At 37.5% G+C, this 20,692-nt stretch overlaps 1 long non-coding RNA gene across 1 annotated transcript; it reads left to right on the top strand.

Moving 5' to 3' along the window:
- The first annotated feature begins 2,844 nt into the window (after nt 1-2,844).
- LOC125140260 lies at nt 2,845-5,109 on the top strand. Its single transcript, XR_007139551.1, has 2 exons — nt 2,845-3,003; nt 4,614-5,109. It is a non-coding gene; the product is annotated as an uncharacterized LOC125140260 (long non-coding RNA).
- Nucleotides 5,110-20,692: the final 15,583 nt, after the last annotated feature.

The raw sequence follows: 20,692 nt of genomic DNA, 5'->3' as shown, positions 1-20,692 counted from the left end.
TGAGTCCTGTATCTGGGCCTTGTACAGTATGTTAATAAAGTGTGAGGTATTTCAGGATGGTTTAAGTCATTTAAGTTATTAAATTAATTAACATCGTACAAAGACAATGTTTGAATTCTTCCAACACTATACACCTCTAGGTGTAAGAACAATAGAATGACAAAATGCTCTGAGGTCTTAATACTAGATACATTATTTGAACATTAACTGTGAGAGTCTTGTAGGACAACGAGTTCAACAAGCAAAGAAGAACAGAGAAACAAAGAGAAATTCATTGTACTGTACTTAAGATCCTTGAGATTGTAATGATACACACGTACGGAAGAAGGTAAGCAAAACAGAGTGAAGTTTATTGAAGTTCGTGAACATATATATCTGAAATGAACAGTACGAAGCACTACAGCGTAGCAGCACACACAAACACACACGAATCATTATCTTGAGGAAGTAGATATACAGTAGGAGCGAATCCTGTTGCTCTGAAAGTGAGGACAAAGGAAGGGTAGCCGATTGTTAGAAGACAAACGGGAGAGACTGCAGAGAAAATCACGCTAATACATACAGTACGAGACCAGACAATGAGTGAGTGACTGAGAGTGGCTTATATAGTGTGTGTTGATTGGTGAATGAGGAACAGGTAATGCTGGTTAGTACTCAGGTGAGTGTGAATGCTGGTGAGTGAGGGAACGACCCTTATTGCATCGTGACAGAGATCAAGAAAAGGGTGCATCTTTGTACCATTAATATGAAAGTAATCATTCACCTGAGAAAAAGGAAAGTACTGTCCATAATTAGATGTGTTTAGGAGTATTCTCATACTAAAGTAAATATCTTACACCCAAAAAGCATTTTATCTTAAAGTCAATAGATGCTGTTGGAAATGCACAGGTGTCTACGTACAGTATCTCACAGAAGTGAGTACACCCCTCACATTTTTGTAAATATTTTATTATATCTTTTCATGTGACAACACTGAAGAAATGACACTTGTAGTGCTAAAATGTAGTGAGTATACAGCTTGTATAACAGTGTAAATTTGCTGTCCCCTCAAAACAACTCAACACACAGCCATTAATGTCTAAACCACTGGTCAGAAAAGTAAGGACACCCCTAAGTGAAAATGTCCAATTTGGGCCCAATTAGCTATTTTCTCTCCCAGGTGTGATGTGACTCATTAGTGGTACGTCAGGTATGTTAAAATTTGTGTTATTGCTCTCACTCTCTCATTCTGGTCACTGGAAGTTCAACATGGCACCTCATGGCAAAGAACTCTATGAGGATCTGAAAAAAGAATTGTTGCTTTACATAAAGATGGTGTAGGCTATAAGAAGGTTGCCAATACAATTAATGAAACATTGACTTCTGTGAGATACTGTATATGAGAAGAAGCATTTGCTTGGGAGCTCTCGGCATCCTGGCAGTAACAGAAAACAGATAATGGCACTAAGAGGAATCTGGCGGAAACCCATATGGTCACAAAAACTCACAGAAACATACTCAGACAGTAAAGTTTGTGGGACGTGGGAACTGTGAGGCATCAGTGCTATTAACATGCTGCCCTGCTAGCAAACAGTCTTGTTACCCACATAAATCTTTTGTTTTTGGGAAAAATAAGAATTTGGTTTATTTGCTATTAAGGATTTATTATTTTTACCTGTTTACCAACTGAATCAGTTTCATTGTGTGGAGCCACAAGTGCTCACCTCTGATATTTTACTGCAGCCAAGATTTTATTAATAGACATAAAAGTCTATAAATAAAATCATTAACTTTGAAAACATGAGCAAATCCATTGTGTATGGCTTTCCACCAGTTCATGATAACATGGTGAGTGGAACAACCATCCACTACTCCATTACTTATGGAACAATGTTGGTGTGGATGTTAGGTTAAAACAAAGAGGCTTTAAAAGGAAGTGCTACAGAAAACCAGCTCCAACCATTGAAAAAAAAATGTTTGCTTTCTAGACACATTGTGTTTGTAAAAATGTTTTGAAAAATGATTAAATGTCACAGCAATGGTTATTCCATACACACAAACCATGCAATGATTGTTCAAGGACGACATAATTCAAAGTGAAGACTGAATTTTATTTAGATTTTGTTTTATACCAAACATCATACAACAGTGACATCAAAACTTGAGACAGACTTCCTGTGGTTGCTTTTATATATGAAGAAACACATAGCACAATGCAGGGGAAGAGTTTTAGATGAAAAAAATGTAGTCACCCTTTCATTCAAGTACACAATGTGCTCAGCACACATAGAGGATGATGCACAGTGGTTTGTGTTTCTTGGTGTTATAGTGTTATTTCTAAGAAAGTTACTCACCCATATACCCCTGAATGGTTATATGACTCTTAAAATAGCACCACAGTTCTATAGTAAACTCTCATGTCCTACATACAGTCTATACTATATGCATATATATATACATATATGTGCACATGTGAGATGTACAGATAATGTTACCTGGAATGATGCCAATTGATGAAAAAGTTTCTTGTTGAAACGGTTCCACAAAAAAATCTGTAGAAACTTTTGAGATAAAGTTAAATGGAACAGAGAACACAACGGTACTCAGGTACACATAAAACATTTGTGAATCATCTGTGTTGTGTTTTATCATCACATGTGTTAGTTTTATTTTCACATGTGCTATGCCAGAGCATATGTGGAGCAATCATGAGATGCTTCTGTGGGGCTGGAAACTTCTTTTTATATATCTAGCTATAACTGTTCATGTTTTCATACCTTCAACATCTAAATTCCCCTTTCATACTTTGACACAAGTTTAAGCAGTGTTTTGTACTCACACTCAGAGTGATAGCTTCAGCTGTGGTAATGTGTCAGTTTCAGAGTGATTGCTATTAAGTATTTCTGCTCTGCACATGGAGGAATGGTTGAGAACAGAAAATGATTTGCAACTCTCCAGTTTTTTGTCATTTTGGCTCAGCTGGCTACCTGTGTGGCTCATCGAGAGATGAACGAGTGGGTGAGAGTGAGTATTGGATGACAAAAATGAAATTAGAGAGCACTTTGAACCATTTTTCCAGCATGCTGTTCTGTTCTTCTGTTCCTGCTGTTTTACAAAAGCGACATTTCGAACACTTATATATTCAGAACTGACTATCTATCTCAAGCCTACATAAGGTAGTATAACATCTGTAAGAAGCTCTGTGAGGCACAGATATGTGCATCAATTAGATTGTACATTGTTTATAAGTTGCTTATAATGTCAGCGTTTACAGGGCTACAAGAGGATTATGAACATAAACATAATTAAGAGATTATTTCATTATCAGCCAGCTTTCATCAATCTTGCTGTCGAGTAAGACTTGCTCGGTGTCAAGCTGTCAAGGATTTTGCCAACATTAGGTTGTGTTATGACATTTCATAATTAATTAAATAATGATTTAATGTTTATTAACATCAATTAACATTAGTACCTTACACAGTATTTTTTTTTTTCAGAAATGCGTATGGCAATGTCATAAGTGTGTTATATTTTCAATGTACCAAAAAAAGTTTTTATTTTTGACATTTATAACGATTAGCAGACACCCTTATTTACAGCTTGCCATCAAAAGTGTTTTTAATTGGGTGTTATGTCAAAGCATCTATAAATGTTCATGTGGGTTTTAAGTAAGTGCCTAAAAACGTATTCATTATAGTTACTCTAAAGAAACACATCTGCAAAGGAGGAAACTTAAACATACATATACTTCTCACACACTTTTAAAAACAAAAGTGAAAACACACCGATTCTCTTACTCAGTGTAAAGAGCGACATTTATGTATTTATCTTAAAGCTGACTGTTTCATGTCTGTGATGTTGTTGGGTTCTTTGACATGTGTCCCAACTGACAGCAGTGCGACATTAACAACGCCACAAAATTCCTTCTTTAACCAAAACTGAATGTGCAGCAGCCTATAATTTTCAGGCCTACTGCAGTTTCTGAATGCTTTTGTGCACACAAGCCCTATAGTAAAAGGAGGCTGGTAATCTGAACTTACTATTGGAGGCATGAGTAACCCCTCCCACAACACCACACATGTGATCTGACACACTTAAAGTTCAATGAGTTCATCAACCCTCATCAGTTAAATGTTATCATCTTCCAATACATTATATTCTCACTTGTTCACAGTATGAGCATGTGGGAAATGTTGGAATGTTAGAAATGGAAGTTGATTATAAAGTTATATAATAGAAATGCAAACAAATCAGTTTAAAAAGGTCTCTCTGTCTCTCTCTCTCTCTCTGTCTCTCTCTCTCTCTCTCTCTCTCTCTCTCTCTCTCTCTCTCTCTCTCTCACTCTCTCTTTCACACTCATACACACACACACACACACACACACACACACACACACACACACACACACACACACACACACACACACACACACACACACACACACACACACACACATGTCACTTCCTTTTGCAGTAGTATGCCTGAACAGCCCACGCATTTATAGTAAAAATGTTAAAAATGCCAGCATTTGGATGAGATAAGCAGATGATTTTGTGTGTGTGTGTGTGTGTGTGTGTGTGTGTGTGTGTGTGTGTGTGTGTGTGTGTGTGTGTGTGTGTGTGTTTGTGTGACAGGAGCAGCTGTTGGCTGTGTGTTTTTGTGTGTTAGCCATTAGTGCCACCACGTGCCGTGCTGTTTCTGAATCGTTGCCTCTCTTGTCCATGAATGCACCTCTCTGTGCAGCAAGGAAGCAAGGAAAGTGGGATGGTGAGACTGAGGAGGAGGAATATAAGCATTTGTGCACTACACAAGCTCTGCAAGACAATCCGACACATCAAGTGTTCACTTTATTCTGAAATAACTCCTTCTCACTTCCTTCAGCTCTTTCTATGGTTGCTTTGGATTCAGGGACAGAGATGGGTGACAATCTATTTACAGCCTTCATAAGTACAGGCTTTCCTTCACTGCTTTGGATAACAGTGCTCTGTAACATTCTTGAGACTGTCCTCTAAAAGTTCATTTCCACTTACAGGGAGATTTGAGGAAAAAAATGACTTGAAAAGTCACACACACACACACACACACACACACACACACACACACACACACACACACACACACACACACACACACACACACACACACAATGAACTGTCACTCACTTTTCACTGTTTTTCACATCATTTTGTGTAAACTCCAGAGACTGCTGTTTGTAAAAATCCCAGGAGATCAGCAGTTTCAGAAATACTCAACCAGCCCATCTGGTACCAACAACCATGCCACAGTTAAAGTCACACAGATCACTTAATTTACTGAACATTAACCAAGCTACTGTATCTGCATGATTTTATGCTGTGCTGCTTCTACATGATCGGCTCTGCAAAGTACACATGCGTTCCTAATAAATTGGACGGCACATGCATGTACATGATTTTTATTTGAAATGAAGCTAACAAAATGTGATTAAAAGAGACTTTCAGATTTAAACTGAGGGATTTAACAATTATGTTGCATTAACCAGTGCATTAAAGAAATTACAGCCATATTTTAGATAGCTCAAAAGTAATGCACTAATATAATAAGAAACATCTGGAATTCATTTCAAGTGTTTAATTTCCATGTGATAACTGTTAATAGGAACTCTTAGACTACAGGTAACATTCAAAAACAGGAAGTCCAGATTAGACATTTTGAGAAAACATGTCGAAAAGCCTGGCCAGTTCTGGACCAAAAAATCTTGGACAGTTAAAAGCATGAATGACTTCAATGATGGGAAGAAAAGATGGTCTCATGTTCCAAAGCATTACCACATCATCTGTCAAACATGATGAAGGCAGTGTTATGGCATGGGCCTGCATGGAACTGATGTTTATTGATGATGTGTCTGCTGATAAAAGTATCAGGATGACCTAAAACATACTGTGAAACTCAAGAGCTTCTTAAACGAAAGATATATCACATTCTTAAGTCACAGTGTCAGTCACCTGACTTCAGTATTCACCTGAATACATTATAGCACAGTCAGAATCTTTCTTTGCATTTCTCAACTTTGTAAGTTGGGGTCAAAAGCACAGAGTCAGCCATGATGCAGCACCCCTGGAGCAGAGGGGGTTAATGGCCTTGCAGATCTAATTGAAATATGACAAAATCTGCATGCCGCACTACACACGCCAGCCAAAACAAGATCTGGCTGATGGAAGAACAGTATTTTAAGACACATGTACAGAAAAATGACAGATTATTTTCAGCTTAAGTTGTATGAAAGTACTGGTGAAAGCAAGCAAAATAATGAGAGGTGTAAAGCTGTTCTTTGCCACCACAACTATTTTTTAACCTAGTCCAATGGGTTTCTGGGAAACCAAAACTATTACTTGCTGGTGGTTTAGCTAAAGCCTTCATGATATGTCCACCATTGGAACCTTTAAATGACCTTAATCTTCTTCAGAATAAGTGTGTAAATGTGTGAACAAAAATTCTGACACTAGAAAGTCAATGAATTCCTGGAGCACATTCAACAAGACTGTGAGACAGAAAGGCGTTTACGTTTGGTTATTGGTCAGTGGTCATATTGCTACATTATTCGCAGACCTATAGTACATGTATGGTACACTTAGCATGGTATTTCATTTATGAATTCTTTTTTTAATTACAAAATAAACCAAATGATCAGATGGAGCTTCAGTCTTTACTGTGCATTTTGCTTAACAGGAAATCAGCTGACAGCGTCTCATTACACTAGACTGATGTCAACCACCAGCCTTCACACACAGTCTCTCTCTCTCTCTGTCTCTCTCTCAGTGTGTTTTTTTCTTTCTTTTCAAAAACCTTAAGAGTTTCCGGCACATTGTGCCATTCTGTAGTATAACACACAACTACACAGCTATACATATAGCAGTGTGTGTGTGTCAGAGCAGGAAACTGTCTATGACAGATACTCACAGCTGTGCCACAATGGCTTCTGCCTTACACACACATGCACACACAGTTTATTGCACCATTTCCAACACATCTTAAATTGTCATTGCATTAATGATTCCCTTTAACAACTTAACCACTACCCACCTGATAGCATTAACAGCTTCAGCTCTGTCTCCCATGCTGGTTTAACCACACTATCGTGGTAACTATCTAGGTAAACAAACACAAATACGAGCAAATACAAACCAGGCCATTGAGGATCAAAGAGAGGTCAAACACTCCCTATGCTACAGCAGATAAGTTGTTGATTTAGCATGCTTGACTATTTATGACAGTTTATGAGCAGCTTTAATGTCTGTTTGGAGAAATGACCAGAGATAATCTGGACTTGAATCCTGTGTCTTAGAAATACCATTCAGCTGTGCTCGCACTCTGGAGTATACTCTGTCTTTCGCTGTTAACATGTTGACAGAATGGACAGATTATTGTATAAAGGTGTTTTTCAGATCAGGTGTTTAAACTTGAGCTTTCTTGGATGATTTTTTAAATAATGAATGCTGATGATAACTTTGCCTTTAAGCAGTAATGCAATTTTCATTGGTCTATAGTAAATTCATATGTACAGAAGATTGCATGGTAGATTTACATGCATTTTTTGATAGCGATAAATTATGCTTTTTTAGTTTGACTGTCACTGAACATGTGTTTTTATTGTGACATTTTTAAAAAAAATTGTTAACAACTTTCAGTATTTATTATTAGAAATCTAATATCATTTTGAATGTAAATATCTTTAAGATAAATAAATATCTTTGGATTTAGTTAAGAAAATTTGCAAATATGAAATTGTATCTTATGGCAGTTTAGTGTGTTCTTCAAATTGATAAATGAGAAGGAATCAAATTCTGAACTTTACATAAATAAACTGTGTATTACTTACATTTACAGCATTGGCAGACACCCTTATCCAGAGTGACTTACAACTGAGCAACTGGGGGTCAAGGGCCTTGCTCAGGGGCCCAGCAGTGGCAGCTTGGTGGACCTGGGGTTCAAACCCATGACATTAGATCAGTAGCCCAACACCTTAACCACTGAGCTAGCACATGTCACTTGGTGTAGCAACAGTTATTTTTTCTCTTTGTTTTCTCTACTGTATGTCTAGCTGGAATAGTCATAATTACATTCACTTTTGGTTCTGTACACACTCGTCAGGCAGTGGAACAGTCTGCACTTTTGGGAAAGTAACAACAACAAAGTCAATATTACAGTCATGAAGCCAAGTTCCACGGATAAGCCCAATTTCCATGAAAAGTTCTGTGATCAGGGCGGAAACTCTAACATATGGGCCTCACTCAGACACACACACCCCACTCAGACAGACACACACACACACACCACACACTGCACACAATTTCATTTTTTATTAAATATAATCCATATACCAATTCTTTTTTTTGTTGTTGTTGTTGAAATGTTTTTTTTTTTATTATGACCAAATTGTGTGTTCTTTTGCCCTTCTTTAATGACACTAATATAAACTATGAACTACTATTTGAGCGAGAGAGGGAGAGAGAGAAAGAGAGAGAGAGAGAGAGACAGAGAGAGAGAGAGAGAGAGAGAGAGAGAGAGAGAGAGAGAGATGCGCATTCCAAGTATTCCACACAAGGCTTTCCAAGGAACATGAATGCTTCTACTGAAAGCGGTTTAGGAAAAGCACATACCTCTGCACACACTCACACACTCACACATACAGTACAGTGTGTTTCTTAGCGCTCCTTGTGTAGAAGGCAACTGGAGATTTGTTACTTAATGCTTTTAAATGTGGATTTACAGCTGACATCCACTCTAGCCTCAAATTCCAGGCAATGCAACATCGCCTGAATACACAGAACCACCCTTTTAGAATCACCTCCATGACAGCAGTCAGTAATTTTTATTTATTTTTTATTTTTTGTAATTTTACATATATGATAGAAACACATGGCAGGAGTTCTTATATAGGGCTCCAGTATGAATTAAACCACTTGTGAACAAATAACTCTTAGATCCAGGTCTTGTCATGAGCCACTTTGGCAAATTGCTTTACACATGCCTTGATTTAAATTAAAAATTGTAAGATATAACTCTGTTACTGAAATCATCAATGAGTTAGAAAGTTAGAATTGCTCAGCCTGCTACCTGATACAGCTAAATGTAGTTTGACATTTTGACTTTCAAATTAACTAAAGGTAACTAACGTGACCCTGATAGCAAACATTAACTTTTTAGGAATTAATACAATATACAAGGCATTATGACGTCCAGTGATTTCTGAACTTTTCTGTGTTTATCTCATGTTGTGTTTGTTCTGAAGCTGTTTATTCTAGGTCACAGTGACCCATGAATGAGCGTTGATAAATGCTTGGACATAGTAATGCAGGTAATGTAAGTATGTTAAACTTGCAGCTGAATTAACATGTAGTAGTGTAATCCCAAGATTGCTACAGAAGCAGCCAAAATGACTATTTATGTTTTTGTAATGAAACCAGTTAAATACCTTTAGGCTATAGCTTTGAAAATCATTAAGTGTGAAATTATGCTTCTAATAAACAATATGCTATCTATTTTCAATTGTGTACACCATCTGGTATTGTAAAAACATCTCAGTGGTATATATGATCTTTCTGTTGCTGAATGAGTTCAACATATTGTCAGGCAAATGGCCAAATTAAACACATCAGAAACCAAACTGCCTTTTAGAACTCAGAATGGTGTAAATCGTGCCTTAATAAAGGTTAGTTTCTACAATAGATTAGATGTGTATTCTGCATAGATTTTAATATATAGAGAAGCCACTCCTTACTGTAAAGCCCAGGGAGCTCAGAGGAGATTTAAAGCAAGGTTATTAACTAATGGAGCTTAGAGTCATGCATCTGCTCAGACTTAGAAATGGCAAACCAACAATTATCCTGAGTTGGAAAACACTGAGCAGAGCCACTACCTTGGCAGACAGCCAAAGTGTTGAAGGTTTTACATTTAGACCATGTGCTGATGTGATTTATTGATCAAATCTTGAAAGACAAAAGAGAAAAGAAACTGCAGGTTCACTAAGTTCTTTAAGTTCAAACAGGACCAGATAAAGAGTACTCATTGGTTTAAACAGAGAGCATATAATAAATGTGATCTGTGTTATACAGATTTGTGTGCTAGTTGGTCAAAAATGGCTGGACTCATTGCGACTGAGCGGCACTGATCGTGACAATGGCTTCCGCAGAGAGTGTGAATGCCATTCAAGATTACCGCTCTCAGCTAAGCATTGGGCCATCTGTCTCTCACCCATCCCATTTGGTATCTCCCCTTGAAGTGCCACCTTAACCAGGCCCATATGGCCATCTCTGTGCTCTTCAGCAGTCTCAAATCTCAGGACCTCTATCTGAGAAGAATAATAGCCTTTGAGAATTTGAACACAGTGGGATTTGGGATTGGATAACTGTTGTGGTTATTGTTGAACAGTTTGGTACAATCTATACAATGACTGTTATAGATTGTATTTAAGTGTATTTGGCTGCACTAACACAAAATAACAAACCTCAGAAGTATATTTTAGGTTTGTTTTATTTTTAAAAAATTTATTTGACCTTAATTATACTACTAGAAAATGAGATTTGCAGTATCTGGGGTTATTATTTTAAAGGATTTAATACATTTACAGTAAAAGGACATTTGTATGAGCACTGCTGACAACAGACATCATAACAAATTATCTCTATAGAAAGCGTGTTGTAGATTTAAGTGGTTAATGAGCAAACTAGTGCTGAAAGTGGCAAGGAAAACCTCCTTGAGATGATATATAGTAGGAAGCATGAGAGGAGACAGATTAAAATTAAACCCATCCACCTACTGGACAGTAAGATTAGAATTTACTACAATTGTAAAAGAGAGAGAGAGAGAGAGAGAGAGAGAGAGAGAGAGAGAGAGAGAGAGAGAGAGAGAGAGAGAGAGAGAGAGAGAGAGAGATTATGTATGGTTTATTCGTTAATGGTGTGAGGGTGAGGGGATACAAGCAGGATCCTTGCAAGATCTACAGGTCTGTGAGAGTAAAACTAAAAATAAAGACATAAAGCATCTCACAATAAGCAGATCTGAATAATAATAAAAGTTTTCTGATAGCTTCATTAGTATGGTTACCCTAATCACTGTGTTTCAATGCTTAGCCTTTAGCTGATACACACTCCTGAATTACACAAAGATTGGCATGCTTGCTATCAGCTTGGCATATTATCCCATACTCCACTTGTCCCTGTCCTATATCATTGTAAGGCTTTAATAAGCATTTCAATATGATGAGGGCTTTAATTTATTGTATTTATAAATTGAAATGACTTTTATTTATTAGTAAAAACAGGCCTAAATGGAATAAATACTTAAATATTTATATATAAAGAATAAAGAATTAAATAATAATTCTGAATAAATAATTTTGTTGCAAGATCTTTTTAGCTGAAGTAAAAAGTTACTAAATCCCAGTTGTGAAACCTATTAGTTATCTCCTTCTCTGTTAGTATGAAAAACTGGGATGGGCTATGTTTTGAGGCAGCTGATGCAGTTCTCACAAAACAATTGATTTTCCAATAAAACTGTCAGGGATTTACAGGTATGGCATTTGACATTTAACCCTTAGTTTATACAATTACAGCAAAATACAGAAATGCTCTATCAAAAAATTCAACCCAATACTGGATCATTAGGCCAGGCTCAAGAGTGCTACCAGTCTAAAAACCTGTTGAGGAGGTACACACATGACAACGCAATGTTTATTCAATTCAATTCAAGTTTATTTGTATAGCGCTTTTTACAATAGACATTGTCTCAAAGCCGCTTTACAGAACATAAACATAGAGCAGAAGGTAAACATAAGGAATAATAAAAGAAATAAGGAATAATAAAAGAAAAATAATTAACAGAATAAAAATTCAAGATTATTATTAGATATATATAGTTCACAATCTGTACGTATTTGTTTATGTACTTCATAAAGCTAATTTCAGTATTTCTTGAAGAGATATAGGTCTTTAATATTTGTCTTTAGACAGCCAGTGACTCTGCTGTCATCTAGGGAAAGTTCATTCCACCACCTAGCCCCTAGGCAGCTACAGTAGAACTGAGAAAAGTCCCGAAGAAGAAGGTGGACCTAGTCAAGCACTGCTAGAGGACCGGACAGAGTGCAGTGCAGTGTGGGGTAAGACATGTGCTTTAAGGTAGATGGATGCTGGTCCAGTTTTGCTTTTGTAGTATCTGTGTTTTAAGCTTCAGGAAGCCACTGAAGGGAGTGTAGCAGTTTACATTCAAACAACCTGCTATGAGTTCAAAGTACACTGTGATTCTTTTTTATTCAAACAAAATCACATACAACAAGAAATAAAAACAATCTTTAAAATGCATAATTAGAATGAAGCAGAGCTTGTAATCTATTGGGTTTGTATTGCACAACACACAGCTAAAAGTAATTGAGATTTAAATTTTGTGTGCTTATTGAACCATTTGGTTTAAAGACATAATTTATTAGGTTTCAGGCATTATAGTACTTAAGAGTAATATGTAAAATCAGTTTCTATATCCAGGAAAACTCATTAAATTCTTGGCTCAGTTCCTATACTTTCACCCAGTTCATATTAGTCTATATTACCCATGAACTGCAGCACATCAAAGGTAGCAATAAAGATAACTGTATGTGCAGGTCTTATTTAGACAAAATTCATATCATAACTGCACATCAAAGTGCAGGAAACCGAAGTATACAGAGTAGGATTTACTTTTAATTTCATTTTCTTTTTTACACGCCTGCTAATGGCTTAGTTTGGCCAGTCTGTTATCTCTTACTGAAGTTTAAAGAAAGACAGAGTGGAAAAGCAGGTCTGAAGTTAGCCAACTCAGACAGGGCAGGGTGTGTATGTCTACATCTGTGTGAGAAAAGACAATCTGTCTGCATTTGCCCCCTCCTTCACCTCTTGCTCTTATCCTACAAGGCCCTTCTTCCACACTGTGTATCTATCAGACATTGGTCAAGTCAGGGACATTAGTTCGTGTCAGGGGCCCACTGTAAACACATGGATTAAATGGGGTCAGAGGTTGCCAAATATTTAAACAAGACCAAAACTGCCCCTATGCTTGGCATTGAAAATGTGAATGTTATTGAAGTGGGCCATTGCTTCAGTGCCTGTGACTGATGCTTTGAAAATTTTAACTATCCCAGGAATTTTTTTCATTTAATTTTGTGAAAAATGTATTTCTTTAGTTTGTCTTCTAAACTGCACAGGTTTTGATAAAATGAGAAAATCTGCACTTGCATCAATATCAGTGATAAACATGAACCACAAAGCAAGACATCTACAGCAACCTGAGTGAAATAAAAGGAGTTGTAGCAAAGCACAGACACAAAACATACAGACACCACAAACCACACAACACAAACTAAAGTGTTCAGTTCTTACGGAAGGATAATATTTGACATAGTAGGACGTCAAAAGCTTCCCTTTGCCCATGTAATGTATGTTACAGTTTATGTTAACTATTAAATAATCTTATTGAACATTATGTATATTGATGTATCACTGATTTCATTGTATTTTTTCTTTTTATTGTTATTAATTAATTTATTATTATTTATTATTATAATTAATATAATATAAGTTGACTCATGGAACACTGGACCATCTCTATACCCTCGCCAGGTTGCTGGAGGGTGCATGGGAGTTTGCCCAACCTGTCCACATGTGCTTTGTGGATTTGGAGAAGGCATTCGACTGTGCCCCTCGTGGTGACCTGTGGGGGGTGCTCTGGGAGTATGGGGTCCGGGGCCCTCTGCTAAGGACTGTCTGGTCCCTATATGACCGGAGCAGGAGTTCGGATCTCATAGCCGGCAGTACTGTAAATCAGACTTGTTCCCAGTGCATGTTGGATTCCGACAGGGCTGCTCTTTGTCACCGGTCCTGTTCATTATTTATATGGACAGGATTTCTAGGCGCAGTCAGGGGCCAGAGGGAGTCCGTTTTGGGGACCACAGGATTTCATCTCTGCTTTTTGCAGATGATGTTGTCCTGTTGGCTTCCTCAAATCAGGACCTTCAGTGTGCACTGGGACGGTTTGCAGCCGAGTGTGAAGCGGCAGGGATGAGAATCAGCACCTCCAAGTCCATGGCCATGGTTCTCAGCCGGAAAAGGGTGGCTTGTCCCCTTCAGGTTGGCGGAGAGCTCCTGCCTCAAGTGGAAGAGTCTAAGTACCTTGGGGTCTTGTTCACGAGTGAGGGAAGGATGGAGCGGGAGATCGACAGGCGGATCGATGTATCTTCTGCATTGATGCGGTCGATATATATGTTGTGGTGAAGAAAGAGCTGAGCCGCAAGGCAAAGCTCTCTATTTACCAGTCGATCTACGTTCCAACCCTCACCTATGGTCATGAGCTTTGGGTCATGACCGAAAGGACAAGATCCTGGATACAGGCGGCCGAAATGAGTTTCCTCCGTAGGGTGGCTGGGTGCTCCCTTAGAGATAGGGTGAGGAGCTCGATCATTCGGGAGGAGCTCAGAGTAGAGCCGCTGCTCCTCCACATCGCGAGGAGTCAGTTGAGGTGGCTCGGGCATCTGTTTCGGATGCCTCCTGGACGCTTCCCTGGGGAGGTGTTCCGGGCATGTTCAACCGGGAGGAGGCCCAGGGGAAGACCTAGGACACGCTGGAGGGACTATGTCTCTTGGCTGGCCTGGGAATGCCTGGATATTCCCCCGGAAGAGCTGGAGGAAGTGTCTGGGGAGGGGGAAGTCTGGGCATCCCTGCTTAGTCTGCTGCCCCCACGACCCGGCCCCGGATAAAGCGGTAGAAGATGGATGGATGGATGGATGGATGGATAAGTTGACTCATATTCATCTGAATTATGTCATGTTGACACATAATGTTTTTGTTATATAATATAAAAACATATCAGGTCTAATATTAAAACTATGTATGTTGTAGATGTGTATACATTGCATTATGTATAGCCAGTCAGAATTAAGCACCCTGTTAGGACCTCTGTTATGGTTCTCGAGGGGTGATGTACGAATTACCAGATTCTGACAAAGCTATTCATCTGAGCGAAGCTGGCAGAGGCCAACGCATCTTATACAGCTGATGAACAATTACCCAGGAAGAAAATTAATTACCAAGATCTGAATCCCTGAACACCATTCATGAAGCCCTCAGTTAGACTACAACTTATCTGTATCCCAAAAATCATGACCCTTGCATCAGGTTATAGATAAATTATTCCTTTTCTCATTCCTGCTATATCTGTGCAAAGCAGTCAATGTTCTCCACTTGTTTTTAAAGTAAGTTATTATGTATGCAATCTACCATTGCTTGTTTTATTGACAGCTTTTAATATTCTGTCAGAAAGATGAGCCTCCCTGAGTAAGAAAGGCCATAACAGTCAATAAAATCTGTGCTATAATGGGTTACTTATTTCCAATGTTATTTTATAATTTATCCATATGAATATCAGCTTATAAATGATTTCTGCTTTTACTAGCCAACACATGTCTGAATGCCTTAATGGACAGATAATTAATGCTCTCGTCTACAGACACAAGGAAATTAGCATGACAAATTGTGATTTGGTGTGAATGAAATGCCCCACTAATTAAGACTTTGTTGAAGAAAACAGCATGTGTATTTATCATCTTCAGTTGCAGATGGCCACCATTTCCTACCTGTTTCTGTTCACAGAGCACAGAACCCACCATCATGAAAAGATGTTCAGAGGCTTTTGTACTCTTGACATGTATACACCGGTTTTCAAACAAACAAGCAAATTCCAAACACTGACACAAGTTTTTGAGTAAGATAGGCAATTCATGGCATCCCTTCTTAAAACGGTTATTAATGACATTTGTTTAAAGGTTATAGAAGAATAGGTTAGCTGTTTGCAGTGTATGTCAAGTTGAAAAAAGATGGAAAGTACTAGACTCAAGATAGGTTTCAAGATTATTTGCTTTCATCTCAGATAGAAAGAGGTGATCGTTTAATGCTTTCTGATCCTGTGCACTAAAGACCTGTAAAGGTACCAAGGGCAGCAGATACAATCTATTTTTTTATTAGGCTACAACACCAGAAACTAAGCCCACAAATGTGTCTACTCATCTGTGTTAACAGCTCCCTGTGATTTGCTGGACTTTGATTTACCGGTGTATTCACTGGTTTGTCTTTTTTACAGTATGTCTGATTACAACATGGCTTTCTGCACAAAGTTTAATCAGATATATAATCAGAATTTACATACAAAATAATATAAAATCTGTGTAACGTGTACAGCATTACTTTTTTCAGCATTAATGCCATACTATAATGAATTTAGTGCCACTGTTGTGCTGTGCTCCAGGTGAGTTATCAATACGCTAAACAAGGTGAGGCTTAAGTTCAGAGAAGCCAGCAATGTTTCAAGGTGTTTCACTGTCAGCTCTTCAAACCTGTGTTCCAAGTCTATAAAGGCACAGCAAAGCTGCTTTTCCACAACTTGGTGCAGCCTTCTCTGTTCTTTGCAGTGCAATAAAGCAGCTTACCAGCATTTGGTAGGTGCCACGTACAAAAGTGCTTTTTAAGCTCTATCAAAGCATACATTAACACTGGTTCACTAGGTTATAAACTTAAGATACCATTAACCAAGTCTGTTCAGGGCTTTTTTTTAATATTCACAAACAAACACGGGAAGAAGATTTCCTATTAGGTTCTGAAATCATATCTGTGTTTGCTTGTGGTGACTGTACAGCACAGGAAACAGGAAAGTATACAGCATATACTATACAGCAACATGGATATGGTCGCTTAGTTGTAATTGGACTACTGATCTGAAGGTTGTGAGTTTGAATCCCAGAATCACCAAGCTGCTGCTGTTGGGCCCTTAAGCACGGCCCTTAACCTTCAGTTGTGAAAACGAGATAAATGTAAATTATGGATAAGTGTGTCTGCCAAATGCTGTAAATGTGACATAAAGCTGTTTTTCCTAATGCCGTTCTGCTGGAGTTCTGTAATAAAAATCCCTTTGCATTATACTCCCAAAAATGTGGATCAAATAAGTGTTAAGACTTGTTCTTTGCTTCTTTTTTATCTACAGGTTCTGTCAAAGCAATTAGCTTGGGCTGTGTAGATTGTAATAATATGAAGCTTTAGGCGATATTTCAGAAAAATGACCTAAAAATAGCAATGTAGCCAGAGCATAGAGTTACAGAGCAGAATCTAAGAAATAGCATATTTTAAATAACACATGGGCAAAGTTTAAGGAATGTTCTAACACTTTGCAAATGTACAGACACGTGATGATAATGAGATTTAGATCATGAGAGCAGTGTGTGAGGCACACACCATAAAAAATTGAGCTTTTTATTCATTTTAATTAACTGCCATAAGGATTTGTGCTGTCTTTCTAGGAATTTAGTCTTAAATTAATTTCATATCAGTATTTGATTTACTATGATTCACTTAGCCACAAACCTAAAACAAGCATTTAAAATAAACCTAAAGCTATCAGTTTAAATTCAAATGAGATGTACATAACATGTATAGAAATTTAGTGTTATGACTATGGAGAAACTCTCATTGTATCCAATCCAAATATTACCTTCACTTATATAAATATATTATAAATATAAATTCATGTGAATATAAATTTAATAACTTATTCCCTAACACTGAGCATAGCTTGACAAGGAATTTGGTTAACAAAGGATCAAAACTCACTGGGATGCACCCTTTCAAAATCGTAATTGTTACTTGTCAGCTAGAATCTATGCTAGCTTAGGAAGCTGAAAGTAGTATGATGAATTCTGCTCGACTCAGTAGTTACTGAGGTGTGAGGTTTTGTTTTCATGGGAATCTGTGTCCGGTACGGCCAAATTATCTTATTGATATTGTACTTCACCTTGAATTCTATCCCACTCATTCATTGTTGTCAATATGGAGAGTATAATTAAATATTGTCCGTGACAAGTGAAAGTTGTTCACTGAAAATGTATGAATGGATGAATAAATGAAATGTGATTAGCAGAGATGAGCATATTTTGGGTTAGCCGTGTGCCATTTATTGCTGAGCATGATGTGATGGTTTTGGTATTCACTGAAGAAGCAGAAATAAATCTCAGGACACAACCAATGTCACATGAATAAAACTTATTCAAGTCACATTCATGAGAATTACAGGATAAAGAGGAAGTGAAAGAGTTTAATCAGACCTCTTCTAGACAAAGCAAAATGGAAGAACAACTGATAGATGCTTTTAAAATAAAGTAGTGTTGCATTTTTTCCCTTTATACAGTACATATGTTTCTTGACTTTTTTACGTGGGCACAGACCCGTATTTCTTTCTTTCTTTCTTTGTTTATTTTCAACATCACTGCATATACATGCAGTGATGTTGAAAATAAACACCAGCATCATATCTAGCGTGCTATCACATTTTACTTCTTTCTTTTAGCAGAATTTTTTCATTCTGTTATTTCACACAAGGAACTTGAGATGTAATAAAGATGATCTGTCCTGTAGAATAGAAACAAGACACAAGGTAACATGCTGTGAATTAAAACTAGCTGTCAGTCTTATCTGCATATGCATGAGCGTCTGAGCCATTCAGTGTAAACAGTAAAATGTAGAGGCACTGAAATAACATTCAGGAATATATGAAATGTCATTAAAGGTCACAGTGGGCAACAAATTACTAGATGTCTGGGATTCTGGTCACTGGTGGTTGTGAGTTGCCTCACATACAGTAACAATGTCATATGTGTCCTGTTTGGGCACAGCCAGCTGATTCAAGCACAGATGGATGATAGTTTCCATGGTAAAGGATGTGGTGTGAAAAAGGGAAAGAGTGAGTCATTCAGTTCAATAAATGACCACAACAAACAGAAGCAGCACACGTCAGACAGGGAGCCAACCCTAGGGCTTAAAACAGGCACAAGAGTGAATAGTACAATAATATTATTATATTTGGGGGGGTTGGGGGAGACCATGATTTAGTAGTTAATGTTAAATGAGTATCTTTGCAATCTACCCTTAGTCAAAATTCAAAAATCAACTTTTTAAGCTTTCTTACAGTATGTGCATCATAATAGCAAAAGTGTCTAGTGCCTTACACCTATAGCATATAGGATAGCATATTTTATTGGTAGAGAAGGGCTGCATACATTCAGGTTGGTATTGTTAATGGAATACGTTTATTGGTGTCTATTAGTATAGAGCTTGATTAAAGGTATACAGTACTTCATTGTCATTCTGTAGGTTAAGTCAGTTACCATGGGCAAACATTTTCAATCTTCATTTTTGAGGAATATTACTGAGCAAACTGTCTTTTATGAGCAAAAGATCAAATGAAGAGAGAATTAAGTGTAGTGGTATTAAAATGCTTACAGCATTAACACCATTAACAGCATTGTCATTTTTCCCATAAAAAGCAGGATTTTGCCAAATTATGACCTAATCCTCTAAACAGCTAATACAGTAACTGCATCTAAAGCAAGAAAGGATTGTATTAGGGCTAAAAACAACACTCACAAATGGCAAATGGTTTTAGGAGACAGTTGGCTAGAACAGCAGCCGTTATGGATTTACATAATTTGTTGACATAAGGACAAGAGTGTAGTGAAGAAGAAGAAGAAGAAGAAGAAGAAGAAGAAGAAGAAGAAGAAGAAGAAGAAGAAGAAGAGGAAAAGCTAGAGGAGGCATCAGCAGCGGGTGCTGGCAAGCTGGAACAGGTGAAAGACTTTCAGTGAACTAGTAGGGAAGCCATACGTACACACACGCACACACACACACACACACACACACACACACACACACACACACACACACACACACACACACACACACACACACACACACACACACACACACACACATACACACATACACACAGAGGGCATTGAAGAGAGCAGGTGCATGTCAGCTGCAAAACATAGATCAACTAGAGAGGAAGCCCATATTTGTACAGTTAGAATTTGCTCTGAAGTTATCAATGGCATATGTAAAAAAATAATAATAATAATAATTAAAAAAAACGAAAAAAAAAAAATGTAAAAGTCATTGTCAAACATTCTCAAACCCTCAAGTGAAAGAAAAAAAAAGATGTTGAATAAAAACCAACAGTGAAGGTGTCAGCTGTCCAGTTGCCCCCCAAAAAAACAGCTGGTACCAAGAACATGGCAATAGAGTACAGCGTGTTCAGTGTAGTCTGGAGCACTGCCAAACCATATGCCAAAGATTAGCCAAGGCCTTTGTCTAGATTATATAACTGTATATTATATATGTAACTGCATAACAGTGATATACTTTGATACTTTGGGTTTAAACTGCCAGCACTATCTGAACAGAAACCATACAAAAAGAACAAGGATGTTATATTGTCAGTACAAATGTGACCTCTTCCTCTCTTTCTATGACGCAGCATTTAGTTTGATTATTAAAGCAAACAAACATATACGTTTCTCTCCATGTATTTAATGAACATCAAGTTCATAATACACAGATTATGTTCATATCAGTTTGACTCTTTACAAAGTATAGTCTTAAAAACAACAACAACAAAAAAGTTGCACCCTTGAATCCTCAAATCCAAACCTGGGATGAAAATGTGGATTCATTAACTATAACAGCTGCTCTGACAATAGTTCAGACTGTTATAAATGATATAACATGTAACATAAAGGTTTTTTTATGCACTTTAATGGAAAACATTAAATGTACTGTAACTATGAATGGTTAAATAAACATGAAGTGTCATTCAATTCTAAACTATTACC

This window comes from Tachysurus fulvidraco, chromosome 25, assembly GCF_022655615.1.
Source record: "Tachysurus fulvidraco isolate hzauxx_2018 chromosome 25, HZAU_PFXX_2.0, whole genome shotgun sequence".
Taxonomy (NCBI): Eukaryota; Metazoa; Chordata; class Actinopteri; order Siluriformes; family Bagridae; genus Tachysurus; species Tachysurus fulvidraco.
This window is presented reverse-complemented; position numbering and strand designations above follow the sequence as displayed.